The sequence below is a fragment of the Triticum dicoccoides genome, chromosome 5B (genome assembly GCF_002162155.2).
Source record: "Triticum dicoccoides isolate Atlit2015 ecotype Zavitan chromosome 5B, WEW_v2.0, whole genome shotgun sequence".
NCBI classification, from domain to species: Eukaryota; Viridiplantae; Streptophyta; class Magnoliopsida; order Poales; family Poaceae; genus Triticum; species Triticum dicoccoides.
The window spans coordinates 631,634,457-631,649,867 of NC_041389.1; positions in this window are offsets into that span (position 1 = coordinate 631,634,457).

Below are 15,411 nucleotides of genomic sequence, written 5' to 3' on the forward strand. Positions count from 1 at the left end.
AAGGTTTCATTCCGTTTGGACTCCGTTTGATATTCCTTTTCTTCGAAATACTGAAATAGGCAAAAAAACAGCAATATGAGTTGGGCCTCCGGTTAGTAGGTTAGTCCCAGAAATGATATAAATATGTAAAATAAAGCCCATAAACATCCAAAAGGGGTAATATAATAGCATGGAACAATCAAAAATTATAGATACATTGGAGACGTATCAAGCATCCCCAAGCTTAATTCCTGCTCGTCCTCGAGTAGGTAAATGATAAAAAGAGAATTTTTGATGTGGAATGCTACCTAGCATAATTCATAATGTAATTTTCTTCATTGTGGCATGAATGTTCAGATCCAAATGAATACAAAATAAAAGTTCATATTGACATAAGAAATAGTAACACTTCAAGCATAGTAATCAAAGTAATCATGTCTTCTCAAAATAACATGGCAAAAGAAAGTTCATCCCTACAAAATCATATAGTTAGGCTATGCTTCATTTTCGTCACACAAAGATGTTCCCAACTTCTATACCCCCGATGACAAGACAAGCAATTGTTTCATACTTAAATAATCTTAAACCTCTTCAACCTTCAAGCAATACATGAGCGTGAGCCATGGATATAGCACTATGGGTGGAATAGAATATGATGATGGGGATTGTGTGGAGAAGACAAAAAAAGAGACAGTCTCACATTGACGAGGATAATCAACGGGCTATGGAGATGCCCATCAATTGATGTCAACGTGAGGAGTAGGGATTGCCATGCAATGGATGCACTAGAGCTACAAATGCTCAACAAAGGAAAACTAGTGGGTGTGCACCCAACTTGCTTGCTCATGAAGACCTAGGGCATTTGAGGAAGCCCATCGTAGGAATATACAAGCCAAGTTCTATAATGAAAAATTCCCACTAGCATGAAAAAGACAACTTATGAGACTCACTACATGAAAAACAAGGTGCTACTTTGAGGCACAAAATATGAGACTCACTACATAAAGAACAAGGTGCTACTTTGAAGCACAAGTGTGGAAAAAGAGATAGTAACATTGCCCTTTTTATTTATTTCATTTTATTTCTTTTATTTCTTTTTTTTCTTTTTTGGGCCTTTCTTTTTTTTCTTTTTTTTCGGCCTTTCTTTTTTTTCTTTGGGCAATGTTCTAATAATGATGATCATCACACTTCTATTGATTACAACATAAGAATTACAACTCGAAACTAGAACAAGATATGACTCTATATGAATGCCTCCGGCGGTGTACCGGGATGGTGCAATGAATCAAGAGCGACGTGTATAAAAAATAATGCATGGTGGCTTTGCCACAAATACGATGTCAACTACATGATCATGCAATGGCAAGATGACAAAAGTAAAGTATGTCATGAGAACGGAACGGTGGAAAGTTGCATGGCAATATATCTCGGAATGGCTATGGAAATGCCATAATAGGTAGGTATGGTGGCTGTTTTGAGGAAGATATAAGGAGGTTTATGTGTGATAGAGCGTATCGTATCACGGGGTTTGGATGCACCGGCGAAGTTTGCACCAACTCTCAAGGTGAGAAAGGGCAATGCACGGTACCGAAGAGGCTAGCAAAGGCGGAAAGGTAAAAGTGTGTATAATCCATGTACTCAACATTAGTCAAAAGAACTCATATACTTATTGCAAAAATTTAGAAGTCATCAAAAATCAAGTACTACGCGCATGCTCCTAGGGGGATAGATTGTTAGGAAAAGACCATCGCTCGTCCCCGACCGCCACTCATAAGGATGCACAAGCCAAGTACACTTCATGTTTCAAATTTGTTACACAACTTTAACCATACGTGCATGCTAAGGGACTTGCTAACTTCAACACAAGCATCCTTTGAATCCATAATCACCCAACTAGCATGACTTTAATATCACTACCTCCATATCTCAAATCAATTATCAAGTATAAAGTTGATCATAGCATCCAATTCACTTCCTATGATAGTTTTTATTATACCCAACTTGGATGCTCATCATTCTAGGACCAACTTTGTGACAATAGAAAATACCATGCTGTTCTAAAAGACTCTCAAAATAATATAAGTGAAGCATGAGAGACTAGCAATTTCTTCAAAATTAAGACACCACCGTGCTCTAAAAGATATAAGTGAAGCACTAGAGCAAAAACTATCAAGCTCAAAAGATATAAGTGAAGCACATAGAGTATTCTAGCAAATTCTAATCAAATAGGCTTCTACCAAAGGGTGTGTACAGCAAGTATGATTTTGGTAAACTAAAAAGCAAAGACTAATATAATACACGACGCTCCAAGCAAAACACATATCATGTGGCGAATAAAAATATAGCTCCAAGTAAAGTTACCAATGAACGAAGACGAAAGAGGGGATGCCTTCCCGGGGTATCCCCAAGCTTAGGCTTTTGGCTATTCTTGAATATCTTGGTGTGCCATGGGCATCCCCAAGCTTAGGCTCTTGCCACCCTTTATTCCATAGTCCATAAAAGCTTTACCCAAAACTTGAAAACTTCACAACACAAAACTCAACAGGAAATCTTATAAGCTCCGTTAGTGAAAGAAAACAAAACCACCACATAAGGTACTGTAATGAAATCATTCTTTATTTATTTTGGTGTTAAACCTACTGTATTCCAACTTCTTTATGGTTCATAAACTAATTTACTAGCCATAGATGCATTGAAATAAGCAAACAACACAAGAAAAACAGAATCTGTCAAAAACAGAACAGTCTGTAGCAATCTGTAACTAACACAAACTTATGGAACTCTAAAAATCCTACAAAAATAGGAAGTCCTGGACAATGTGTCTATTGAATAGCAGCAAAAGGAATCAACGCAAAAGCACTTTCCTGTGATTTAACAAAATTATATGCGTGCATGCAAAGTTTCTGTTTTTCAGCAGAATCAAATCAACTATCATCGTAGGTTATCCTATAGGTTCTACTTGGCACAAACACTAATTAAAAGATAAAAACACATCTAAACAGAGATTAGATGAAAGAGTTAATAAATAACCGCAAGGAAAAATATTGGGTTGTCTCCCAACAAGCGCTTTTCTTTAAAGCCTTTTTAGCTAGGCATTGAGATTTCAATGATGCTCACATGAAAGACAAGAATTGAAGCACAAAGAGAGCATCATAAAACATGTGACAAACACACTTAAGTCTATCATACTTCCTATGCATAGGCATCTTGTAAACAAACATATTATCAAGGCAAGCAAAAACTAGCATATGCAAGGAAGAACAAAGAGATGATAGCAATCTCAACATGAAGAGAGATAATTTAGTAACATGAAAATTTCTACGACCATATTTTCCTCTCTCATAATAATTACATGTAGGATCATAAGCAAATTCAATAAAATAGCTATCACATAACATATTCTCAACATGATCCACATGCATACAAAGTTGACACTCTTCCAAGATAGTGGGATTAACATTAACTAAAGTCATGACCTTTCCGAACCCACTTTTATCAAAATATCATAAGATTGAACATACTCCAAATATGTGGAATCTAAAGTTGACCCACTTCCAAACCCACTTTCAATATTATTGCAAACACTATTATCAATCTCATATTCATCATGGGGCTTAAATAAATTTTCAAGGTTATAAGAAGAATCACCCCAATCATGATCATTGAAACAAGTAGTAGACATAGCCAAACTAGCATCCCCAAGCTTAGGGTTTTGCATATTATTAGCATAATTGACATAAAGAAAATTTATAGGAAAATCGTTGCAATCATGCTTTCTATTAAAGGAGTTATCATAAATTTCTTCATCATAATTTTCAGATTCACGAATTTCAAGCAAAACTTCATAAAGATAATCTAGTGCACAAAACTCACTAGCAATTGGTTCAACGTAATTGGATCTCTTAAAGAGATTAGCAAGCAGATGAGGATCCATAGATGTTAGGTTCTCTGTTCAGCAATAAACAAGCATCTACTCCAACCAAACGAGCAAATGAAAGGGAAAGCAAAAGAGAGGAGAAGAAGATTGGGAAAGAGAGGGCGAATAATACGGCAAGGGTGAAGTGGGGGAGAGGAAAATGAGAGGCAAATAATGTAAATGTGAGGGAGATGAGTTTGTGATGGGTACTTGGTATGTCTTGACTTGAGCAAAGACCTCCCCGGCAACGGCGCCAGAAATCCTTCTTCCTACATCTTGAGCTTGCGTTGGTTTTCCCCGAAGAGGAAAGGGTGATGCAGCAAGTGTAGCGTAAGTATTTCCCTCAGTTTTGAGAACCAAGGTATCAATCCAGTAGGAGGCTCCTCAAAAGTCCCACGCACCTACACAAACAAACTGAGAACTCGCAACCAACGCGATAAAGGGGTTGTCAATCCCTTCATGACCTCTTGCGAAAGTGAGATCTGATAGAGAGATAATAATATATTTTTGGTATTTTGTAATATAGATGCAAAAAGTAAAGATGCAAATAAAGATAGATTGAAAGCAAATATGATAAGAGATAGACACGGGGGCCATAGGTTTCACTAGAGGCTTCTCTCGAGATAGCATAAGTATTACGGTGGGTGAACAAATTACTGTCGAGCAATTGATAGAAAAGCGCATAGTTATGAGATTATCTAGGCATGATCATGTATATAGGCATCACGTCCATAACAAGTAGACCGACTCCTGCCTACATCTACTACTATTACTCCACACATCAACCGTCTCCTGCCTGCATCTAGAGTATTAAGTTCATAAGAACAGAGTAACGCTTTAAGCAAGATGACATGATGTAGAGGGATAAACACATGCAATATGATATAAACCCCATCTTGTTATCCTCGATGGCAACAATACAATACGTGTCTTGCAACCCTTTCTGTCACTGGGTAAGATCACCGCAAGATTGAACCCAAAGCTAAGCACTTCTCCCATGGCAAGAAAGATCAATCCAGTAGGCCAAACCAAACTGATAATTCGAAGAGACTTGCAAAGATAACTCAATCATACATATGTGACACTCCAAAAATTTTGTGGTTTTTTGTTTTCAGAAAGAGCCTTGCTTGGTTTGAAGAAGGTCATTTAAACCCTTCTTAAAAACCTCTCTTCTAAGTTTGCCCTCTAAAAATCTTTTCTTAGATTTAGTTTCTTCTAAAAAGAAAACCTTTTTGGTTTTGGGCTTTTATTTGGGTTTTGATCCATTCTTGTTTTACCATGCCTCTTATGGTAAAACTCCCCCAAAACCCTCCTTCCACTTTGGAACAACCCAAAAATATTGTCCAAACTAATAAAATCCATTTTTGGATTTTATTCCATTTATTTCTTTTCCCAAAACAATTCTATCCTTTCTTTTGAGCCTAGGTGATTTGCAAAGCAAGTGCCTAAATGCCTTTGATCCTTGATCTCAATTCAACTCCTCTGGATAGTCCTTAGCACCCACAACCTAGAACCATCAAGATCCACTCCTCTCCTTTTCAAAATTTTCAAATTTCACCCTCTGTAAGTTTGGACCAAATTTGTCAAATTTGGTGAAATTCATATCTCCTCTTCTCCAAAAATTTCACCAAAATTCAGGCAACCTCTAGTTGCAATGAGAGACCACTCCACCCAAAACCAGCTAAGGAAAAAATCCCCAGATGCCAAAATCATTCTGTCGAACACCTGGCATGCACTGTTACTTTTCATATTCAGTAGAATTTAGAATTCAGTGTCGTTTCTTCGTCAGAGTTTCAGTCACATGACGACAGTGCACTTGGCACGTTGCTAACAGCCCTTCCTTCTTGTCCGGAGCTCCACACGCGTGCTTGGCTCGTTCCTGGCGTCGGTGGCGCCCTGGACCGCCTGCGCCGGCGTGTCCCGCGGCGGCAGAACCACCATAACGGCCGACAAGGGGACACACTGCGGCATAACGCCATTCGGCGCCGCCCAAATCTCCTGAGAGCTCCGCGTGGCCATCTCCTTGCCAGCGCATGCATGCAGCACCGTCGTCGTGGCCTGGCACGCGCAGAGCGCGTTCTCTGCCGCCGACGTGCCGTGCGGCTGTTCCGTCGAGGACAGGCCGTAACCACCCCTTCCTTGCTGAGTTGGACACTGGAATGGCACCAGTGCTTCGTCTAGTCGATGCTCAAGCCCCTAATCCAACCGTCCAGTCACAGCGCCGCCGTAATCGCTCGCCAGACTTATCCATTCACGGCAACCGCCTCGGGCCGGCTATATATAGCACCCTCGAGCTTGCTCTCGCCCCCGCACAACTCCACCACCTCACCAGACCCCGCCTAGCCACTAGAAGAGCCTCAAGGGGCCTTTCTTCCTCGACTCCGGCCACCTCCGTCCGCCTCGGGCTCCGGCAACGTTCTCTTCGGTGAGAACTCCTCCACCGCCTTACTCTTGCCCGTAGCCTCGTACCACCTCTAGGAGGCTAACCCCCACTCCAATTTGACCCCCGCAGCTCTCTCCGATGAGGCCCACGACGACCCGAACCACCGTCTGCCGGAGAAAGGGCCGCCATCGACACAGCGCTCGCCGGCGACCACCACCACCACCCACACACGCGGAAGGGCATGCAGAACACGGACGTACCGACCGATCCCCCTGCCTCGCCGTGGATCGCCGCCGGCGATCACCGCGGCTCTCGGGCACCGTCGAGCGCTGCCGCCTCTTTTGAATATTTAAACCTGACGGGTGGAGCCCGCCTGTCAGCCTCTCTTTCTTTTTTTAAACGAACCGTTTCTGGACTTTTTTGCTTAGGCCCCTGAGAGTTTTCTGTTTCATTACAGATGGGTCCTTGGACCAAAACCCTTATATCTTTTAAACAGAATAGTATTTTTGGTTGATTCTTTTTCTGTTCTCTTTATAATTTTGTCTATTTTTTATCAGATTTATTTGAAAATTATTTGGTTTACTTTTTGTGCACCTCGCGGTATTTACGTTACGTGCGTATTTTCTTATACCGTAGATACCGGAGGAGGTGATGGAGCCGCGAACTTCACCCAGTTAAACTCCGACTACTCCGAACTAGGCAAGCATGTTTGAACTCTTGATATGATGAGTGTTTGTTGCACGTTTGCATTTTAGGAGTTTCATGGCATACTTATGAACATTTCTTTGAATGTTATATTTCATGCACAAAAGTGGAAAGTAAGTTTCGGAAAGCCATATCTTGTTGGATACATATTGGCATGGCCATTTGATGGCATGAGGATGGGTAAGATGGCAGTGTTGTGACATGCCAGTCTTATGCCAGATTATTTGACTTACGTGTCATCGTGAATCAAATCACATTCCCATTCAATTCCTTCCTGTACTACCACATGTTTTCCGAAAGGAATATGGCTTAGTAAGTTGCAAATCGTTTTCCTGGTACACACCAAGTAGAGAGGCCGGGATGAGGGTTCCATGGCCCTGGATTAAAGCCCATCATCCGGTCAGGGGGCATGGGTGTTTCCGGTTGGGACCGAGAGCGGGGCACCCCTTAGAGCGCGCTTATAGAAATTTGATCCCATGCTATTCGAGGTTGTGTCCTCCCCATCTCAAAGTTTTTCTTGGACGTTGTTCAGGGTGATTCCTGGCATTGTGAGGTGAAATGGGTGTGTACTAATTAAGTGTGTTTCTACCGTAATACCATAAACGGAACTAGTCCTTCGTGACTACGGAAATCCGTTGGCTGTGGTCAGTTAGTACAAACTCTGCAGAGTCACAAATTCTTTAAATCATCTTGTACTTGTCCAAGTACTGTATTCATCTTATCTTGTCAGATATCAGCCTCAGTGATAAAACTCCGGTGGACTACATGTGTGTAAATCTGGTTAAAAGTTTATTCTTGTGGATGGACTAACATGTTGGTTACTTTTGTTATATAAGCCCTTTCTGTGATGTCGCTCAGACAATCCAACTGTGGCATACTTGTTATTTACTTTTGTTATATAAGCCCTTTCTGTGAGGTCGCTCAGACATCCGACTCTGGCATACTTGTTATTTACTTTTGTTATATAAGCCCTTTCTGTGATGTCGCTCAGACATCCGACTGTGGCATACTTGTTATTTACTTTTGTTATATAAGCCCTTTCTGTGATGTCGCTCAGACATCCGACTGTGGCATACTTGTTATTTACTTTTGTTATCAAGCCCTGTCTGTGACGTCGCTCAGATGTCCGACTGTGGCATTTCTTTTACAAGCCCTGTCTGTGACGTCGCTCAGATGTCCGACTGTGGCATTTCTTTTACAAGCCCTGTCTGTGATGTCGCTCAGATGTCCGACTGTGGCATTTCTTTTATAAGCCCTTTCTGTGACGTCGCTCAGATGTCCGACTATGGCATTTCTTTTATAAGCCCTTTATGTGCTGTCGCTTAGACGCCCGACTGCGGCATGAGTTTTATTTGTTTACCTTTCGAGGTGTCTCTCCAGACACCCGATCGGTTTTCAGTTATTTATTTTATTTATCAAGTCATGCAATAATATTATTATTGGGATGAGCATCATTATTATTATTCATGACGCATTCATGCATACATTTATTATATCTTTTGTCCGAACTGTCTTGCGAGTACTTTCAAAGTACTCACCTGGCTTGTTGATTTGGCCAGATGTTGATGAAGGCGATCTCATGGGTGAAGAGTTCGATAGCGAGTCCAACGCTTAGAGGAGTCCCAGTCAGTCCTGTGCGATCCTGTTTTGGTCGCTGTATCATATCCGCTTCCACCACCCCAGAATAAATTCATCGAGCCTCACCTCGACGCTCGATGTGCTGCCAGTTAGGAGTCAAGTTATCCACCACCACTTTTACCTCGAGCTAGTAGCATGCCACCACACCCCTGTGTATAACCGCCCTTATGTAAGATATTGGCGAGTTTGTAATAATTTGTTGAGCATCCTCAGCTCAACCCTGTAATATATTTAATGCTACTGGTCCTCTGTTTATCAAGTATTTGTCTACCAGTGAGGATAACTTTTTCCTATACTGGGATCTTAAGATCGATTTTCTCAATAATTATTTTATTGAAAAACTGGTCGTGATAGACTTGGTACCAGAGCCAGGCTGACTGTAGGAAGCCACTAGGTGCGATCGCTAATTGGTTATTAGCATGATAGAGTTTATTCATGTTTTTACAAATGTAGTCATTTTTCTGACAATCAGCATAAAATTTATGATCTGATCGTTCATAATTTTTGCCTACTTTTGTAGATGGCTGGCAACAACTGTGAGTCGCAGATGTTCGCCAACGTGCCTGAGGGGTTCATCAAGCTCCTCTCCTTCATAATTCAGGTCGCGATGGGGCCATCCGTGCACCCAGTCTTCACACTTTATCCACACAAGATCAACGACAGTCTCACCATGCACCAGGCCGCGGTGCAATTCAGGGGAGGGCGTGCTGAGATACGCCGCTTCCGTTTCTTGGGGAGAGCCATGCCTACAGAGAGGCATGCTATGCAGATGGCTGCCCGCGAGGCGATAGCTCGTCTTCGGGATGTCCTTCCTGCAATGAAGACCCGTCGCTACCGCTACCTCCCATGCCACGTGCCTTACACCTGCCATTACTCATTCTCTTGCCCCAGAGGAGAGCGAGACGAGGCCTTTGAGATGCTTGTCAAGTACCTCCGAGCCCTGGAGGCAGCCTTCGACAGCATGGTGGACGACCTTGTAGCTGCCCGCATGGACTCAGTCCATGGCTGTGGTGCCAACAGGAGGGAACTTCTGCACACCGCTCCACCACTGACTTTTATCTCGTCCTCAGCTTCTCATTCGCCTACCATTCTCGCCACTACTCGTTGTTTGCCTACCACTGAGGAATTTAACCAAGCTATTGCACCCACTCCCGTTCGCGCTGCACCACTTATTGCACCCACTCCCATACATGCTACTCCATCTATTCCGCGCACTCTCATTCAGGTTACTCGGCCTATGGCACCTGCTCCATCAGCTCAGCGCAGCGTTCCTCGTCTGGAACCTATTAGCGAGGAGGAGGTTGATTCCCCAGCGTCTCTGCGTCTCACCCTCGGTTGGCCAAGGGAGATCCTCACCATCTCCGACTGAGTACGCGTAGACGCCATGCGATGTACCGACTTGTGTGATATGTTTATATGTACATAGGTTGTGAGAAGTAGCCTCTTTGCGCATCATGTAGGATCTGGAGAAGTGCACTAGTCTAAATAACATGTCAAGATTTTGTACGCATATCCTGACTGATGTAATGTATAATTATGCTTGCGTGTAAGATATGTAATAGTCCTTCTCCGCGCGCAACCGTGTATTTTCAAAAATATCCTAGAGTTTTAAAATTTTCTTTTTGAGTGATTTTATTGACTTTTGCGACTCTTTTTCTTGTCTTACGAGTTTCACAAAATATATCCCCAGAGTGAAAGATGTCTCGTCCTTGGACGCGCTCCATGCCAAATCAGCCAGAAGAAAATTATGGCACACCACAAAACCACAATTCACTCAGGGACAGACAAGTCAACAGGACAGTGAAACAGCATTTACCCAAGTGTGTCGTCTGTATGAACAGAGTCAGCAACAACACCAGGAAATGATGAACCAATTCATCAATATGGGAAATAACCGTAGTCAGTATCAGCAACAATCCAAATTAGCTGAGTTACAGAAGACGCGTCCTCCAACATTTTCTCATACTGACAAGCCTCTTGAGGCCGACGACTGGCTTCGAGACATGGAGACAAAATTAATTATTGCATAGTGTTCAAACCGTGAAAAAGTATTGTATGCGCCACATTATCTCACCGGAGCAGATGCATCGTGGTGGGAAAACTTCCTGCACATGCACCCCAACAAAAATGAAATAACCTAGGAGGATTTCAAAGAAGGTTTTCGTGGGGCACACATTCCTAAGAGTGTTATGAAAATCAAGAAGAGAGAATTTGATGACCTCAAGCAAAGGACCATGACAGTGTCAGAATACAATAGCCAATTTACTCTGCTATCTCGCTACGCCAACGAAGAGCACATGGCCAAGAGCAAGAAGATGGAAAAATTCTTGGAAGGCCTGGCACCCGCCCTTAAATGCCAGCTGGTTGTGCATATCTTCCCAGATTTTAAAACATTGGTGGATAAGGCCATTACTCTGGAAAATGAGCGACGTAGCCTGGAAGATTTCCGCAAACGCAAAAGGGACCAGATTACTTTTCCTTGCAACCCCAGAAACAAGACGGAATTTCAGAAGGGTGGAATACACAAAACCCGGACCGATAATTCACGCCCAATCAAGAATTTCCATGCAAGAGACAAGGAGTTCACCTATCGCCCAGGCGTTACTTGTTACGCTTGTGGAGAAGAAGGGCACTATGCCAAGCAGTGCCCCAAGCCCAGGAACTCAACCCCAAAGCCTAACAATGGTGGAAATAATTCAGCGCCAAAGCGAAACAATTTCAACCCCAATAACAACCACCGGAAAGGTCACCTGAACCACGTGACCCGAGAGGAAGCACAGAACGCCCCAGATATCGTACTCGGTACGTACCCTGTCAACACAATACCTGCCATGGTTTTGTTTGATTCTGGAGCTTCTCACTCATTCATTTCGAAGAGTTTTGCTTTGCAAAATAATTTTTTGATGCTTCCCTTGGAAAAATCAATGATCATCAAGTCCCCTGGAATTAAGCAAGTGACCTAGAGTTACTGTCAAGGTGTGGTTATCAAATTTGAAGGATTGAAGTTTTACGCCAACCTTATTGTATTGGAAAGCAAAGGACTGGATGTCATCCTAGGGATGGATTGGTTAACCACTAACAAAGGTTTTATTGACTGCTTCAACTGGACCGTGATTCTCACACACCATCACGGGAAGAAAATAAAAGTTTCAGCCAAAGAGAGACAAATACCTCGGCAACCGAGATTAAACAAGGTGGACGTTTCTGAGCTGAACCAGGTTCCAGTAGTATGTGAATTTCTAGACGTATTTCCAGAAGAACTACCAGGCATGCCACCGGACCGAGAGATAGAATTCAGCATTGAGCTAGCACCCGGAACCGCTCCCATTTACAAGAAACCATACAGAATGGCACCATCCGAATTGGTAGAATTGAAGAAGCAAATAAAAGAATTATCGGAGAAAGGATACATATGAGCCAGTTCCTCACCTTGGGGTTCTCCAATTTTATTTGCCAAGAAAAAGGATGGAACACTGAGATTGTGTATTGATTATCGAGCTCTTAACATGGTCACAATCAAGAACAAATACCCAATGCCCCGAATAAATGATTTATTTGATCAGCTCGCACAGGCCAAAGTCTTCTCAAAAATTGACTTGAGATCAGGATACCACCAATTAAAAGTGCGAACAGAAGATATCCCCAAGACAGCCTTCACTTCCAGATATGGACTATATGAGTTCACAGTAATGCCATTTGGGCTAACCAACGCCCCCGCATATTTTGTTCACCTCATGAACAAAGTATTTATGAAGTATATGGACAAGTTTGTTGTGGTATTCATCGATGACATTCTGATATACTCCAAAACACCAGAAGAGCACGCCGAGCATCTCAGGATTGTACTAGAAGAACTCAGGAAACATCAACTGTACGCCAAATTCAGCAAATGTGAATTTTGGCTAAGACAGGTGGGTTTTCTGGGCCACGTACTCACCCAAGAAAGTATTGCAGTAGACCCGGAAAAGGTCAAGGCCGTACTTGGCTGGGAACCACCAGCTAGCGTAACGGACGTACAGAGTTTCTTGGGAATGGCAGGCTATTATCGAAGATTTATTGAAGGATTCTCCACCATAGCAAAGCCAATGACGCAGTTGCTCAAGAAAGGCAAGAAGTTTGAATGGACGGAAGCATGTGGGAAAAGCTTCCAAGAGCTGAAAAGGAAGTTAACAACGGCACCAGTATTAATTGTGCCAGATATACACAAGAATTTTGAGGTATATTGTGACGCATCCCGGAAAGGCCTCGAATGCGTATTGATGCAAGAAGGCAAGGTAGTCGTGTATGTCTCCAGACAACTTCGCAAGCATGAGGAGAATTATCCCACTCGTGACTTAGAATTGGCAGCAGTCATCCATGCACTCAAGGAATGGAGACACTTCCTACTTGGAAATCGTTGTGAGATATACACAGACCATAAGAGTCTTAAGTATATTTTCACACAGTCGGAACTTAATTTGCGGCAACAACGCTGGTTAGAGTTGGTGAAGGATTATGATGTTGGAATCCACTATCATCCCGGAAAAGCAAATGTTGTGGCAGATGCCCTTAGTCGGAATCCCAGCACGGACAACGACAGTATACCAAAGTTGAGGCCAGAATTTCAACAGGAATTTGCCAAACTCAATTTAATAATGATTGCCGAGGGCAGTGTGTCGAATCTGGAAATACAGCCTACCCTGATGGAAAAGATTAAGGAGGCTCAGCACGGACACCCCAGCATTGATGGCATAAAAAGGAAAGTGGGTTTGGGCAAGGCCTCAGAATTCAACATAGATGAGCAAGGAATATTGTGGTACGGAGACAGACTATGCATACCAAATATCAAGGACCTCAAACAGCAGATTCTGGCTGAAAGCCACACCGCTCCGTATTGAATCCATCCTGGAGGGACAAAAATGTACAAAGACCTTCAGGAAAATTTTTGGTGGCACGGTATGAAGAGAGATATAGCCACGTTCATTGCATGTTGTGACTCTTGTCAACGTATCAAGGCCGAGCACTAGAAACCAGCCGGGCTGTTACAGCCAAACAGGATACCCGAGTGGAAGTGGGACGAGATTGGAATGGATTTCATTGTTGGACTGCCACGGTCACGACACGGAAACGATGCCATATGGGTCATAACCGACAGATTAACCAAAGTGGCACATTTTATTCCAGTGAAGACAATTCACACCACTCAGAGGCTGGCCAGACTTTATCTTGCCCGTATCGTCTGCCTGCATGGAGTCGCAAAGACTATCATATCTGACAGAGGCACACAGTTCGTCTCTAGATTTTGGGATCACCTACAACAGGCACTGGGAACCCAACTAGCATTCAGTACCGCATACCATCCCCAGACTGATGGGTAGACTGAACGCGTAAACCAAATCCTAGAAGACATGCTGAGAGCCTGCGTTCTCACCTACGGAACCAGTTGGGAGGAAAGTTTGCCATATGCAGAGTTCGCATACAACAACGGTTATCAAGCCAGCTTGCAAATAACACCCTTTGAAGCTCTGTATGGGAGAAGATGTCGTACCCCACTAAATTGGTCAGAGACTGGAGACAGACATATCTTCGGCCCAGATATGCTCAAGGAGGCCGAGGAGAAAGTTAAAACAATTAGAGATCGACTCAAGACAGCTCAAAGTCGGCAAAAGAGTTATTACGATCGAAAGCATCGGGAAATCAGTTTTGAACCCGGAGAAATTGTATACCTAAGAGTTTCTCCTATGAGAGGTCTGCAGCGATTCAGGATTAAGGGAAAACTAGCACCAAGATTCATCGGACCATTCCGTATAGTGGCCCGAAGGGGCACGGTAGCCTACCAGCTAGACCTACCCGAAGATTTATCCGGTATCCACAACGTGTTTCACATCTCGCAGTTGAGAAAGTACGTGAGCAACCCAGAGAAGCAAGTATCACATGAAAATATTGATGTGCAACCAGATCTCACCTACCGGGAGCACCCAATAAAAATATTAGAAGAGTCTGAGAGGAGGACCCGACAGAAAACCATCAAGTTTTTCAGAGTTCAGTGGAGCAATCACACCAAGAATGAAGCAACTTGGGAGAGCGAGGATTTTCTTCGAACAGAGCACCCACACCTGTTTAAGGATCAGCTGAAATCTCGGGGACGAGATTTTTCCTAAGGGGGTAGGTGCTGTGACACTCCAAAATTTTTGTGGTTTTTGTTTTCAGAAAGAGCCTTGCTTGGTTTGAAGAAGGTCATTTAAACCCTTGTTAAAAACCTCTCTTCTAAGTTTGCCTCTAAAAATCTTTTCTTAGATTTAGTTTCTTCTAAAAAGAAAACCTTTTTGGTTTTGGGCTTTTATTTGGGTTTTGATCCATTCTTGTTTTACCACGCCTCTTATGGTAAAACTCCCCCAAAACCCTCCTTCCACTTTGGAACAACCCAAAAATTCTGTCCAAACTAATAAAATCCATTTTTGGATTTTATTCCATTTATTTCTTTTCCCAAAATAATTCCGTCCTTTCTTTTGAGCCTAGGTGATTTGCAAAGCAAGTGCCTAAATGCCTTTGATACTTGATCTCAATTCAACTCCTCTGGATAGTCCTTAGCACCCACAACCTAGAACCATCAAGATCCACTCCTCTCCTTTTCAAAATTTTCAAATTTCACCCTCTGTAAGTTTGGACCAGATTTGTCAAATTTGGTGAAATTCATATCTCCTCTTCTCCAAAAATTTCACCAAAATTCAGGCAACCTCTAGTTGCAATGAGAGACCACGCCACCAAAAACCAGCTCAAGGAAAAATCCCCACATGCCAAAATCATTCTG